Source organism: Peromyscus californicus, unplaced genomic scaffold (genome assembly GCF_007827085.1).
Source record: "Peromyscus californicus insignis strain IS unplaced genomic scaffold, ASM782708v3 Scaffold_1__1_contigs__length_55948999, whole genome shotgun sequence".
NCBI lineage: Eukaryota > Metazoa > Chordata > Mammalia > Rodentia > Cricetidae > Peromyscus > Peromyscus californicus.
Genome location: NW_026294492.1, coordinates 38663646 through 38665100, shown reverse-complemented (window position 1 = coordinate 38665100; position 1455 = coordinate 38663646). Strand labels below are relative to the sequence as shown.

The 1455-nt window shown below is 43.2% G+C and overlaps 1 pseudogene; it reads right to left on the bottom strand.

Annotated features, from left to right (window-relative positions):
• Window positions 1-224: 224 nt before the first annotated feature.
• LOC128115192 (60S ribosomal protein L17-like) lies at window positions 225-801 on the bottom strand (annotated as a pseudogene).
• Between the last annotated feature and the right edge of the window lie 654 nt (window positions 802-1455).

Here is a 1455-nt window from a genome sequence, read left to right as displayed (position 1 = left end):
ACATAGACACACACACACACACACACACACGCACACGCACACGCACACGCACACACACACACACAGGCACACAGACACACAGACAGACACACCATTAAATGGACTCAGCAGGTTGTATTTATTTATTTATTCATGTGTGTGTGTGTGTGTGTGTAACAATAACAATTATTATTATTTTTTTTACTTTTATCGGCATTTATTTTATGCAGAATTTATTCCTGTGCCTAAGTTTTTGTTTCTTCAGTTTCTTCTGGGATATCTTCTTCTTCTTCTGCGCAACCTCCTCTTCTGGCTTTGGAACAATTTGTTCCTGTTCAGTGAGGATCATCTCGATGTGGCAGGGGGAGCTCATGTATGGGTTAATCCGGCCATGAGCTCTGTAAGTCCGTCGGCGCTTCTTAGGTGCTTTGTTCACCTGGATGTGTTCAATGACTAGAGAATCCACATCCAAGCCCTTAAGTTCAGCATTACTCTCTGCATTCTTAAGCATGTGCAGCAAAAATTCAGTACTCTTTTTAGGCCACCGGCCCTGTGTCCAGCCCCACTGTTTGGCCTGGGCGCACCTACCAACTCCACCATTATACCGCCGGAAAGGCACACCTTGCTTCTTTAAAGTGACATCTTTCAGATATTTGGTGGCTTTTCGGATATGCATACCCTTGATGGCCTGGGCAGTTTCACGGGTGTTCTTAAAGTGAACCCGAAGATTTGAACCTCTTGATTTGCATGATTTTGTAGGGTTTTCTGGGTCAAGCGAGTAGCGAACCATCTTCACAGGTCACCTTAGGCCGCCTACAGGAAGAGCAACAATTATTTTTTTAAAAAAGGAGACCATGGCCAGCCTGGGCTACCAAGTGAGTTCCAGGAGAGGCGCAAAGCTACACAGAGAAACCCTGTCTCGAAAAAAAAAAAAAAAAAAGGAGACCATGAATTGAGAGAGAATGAGGGGACACCACAGGAAGAGTCAGAGGGAGGAGAGGGAAAGGTGAAATGATATAATTGTATTTTAATTAATAATAAAATAAAATTTTAAAAATGTGAAAGGTACTGAATCTATTTCTCTTCCTTCCTTTTCCTTTCTTTGAGATCTTGCTATGTAGTCTAGGCTGGCCTCATCAAACTCACGATTCTCTTAGAGTGCTGAAATTGTAGACATTTACCACTATGTCCAGTGATGCTTAACTTCTCTCTCTCTCCCTCTGTGTGTGTGTGTGTGTGTGTGTGTGTGTGTGTGTGTGTGTGCATGTTCCGTATGTAGCTCTGTTTGCATGTATGTATGTGCATGTGGTATATATGTGTGTACCTGTATGTGAAGGTGGGAACATGTATGTGTGTGTGCAGGTCAGGAGGAAGATGGCTGATGACCTGCTCTATCTTATCTCCTTGAGACAGGATCACTTAACCTAATCTGGAGTTCAGTTTTTGTTTTTGGCTAGGCTGGGTTACAGGTGTACA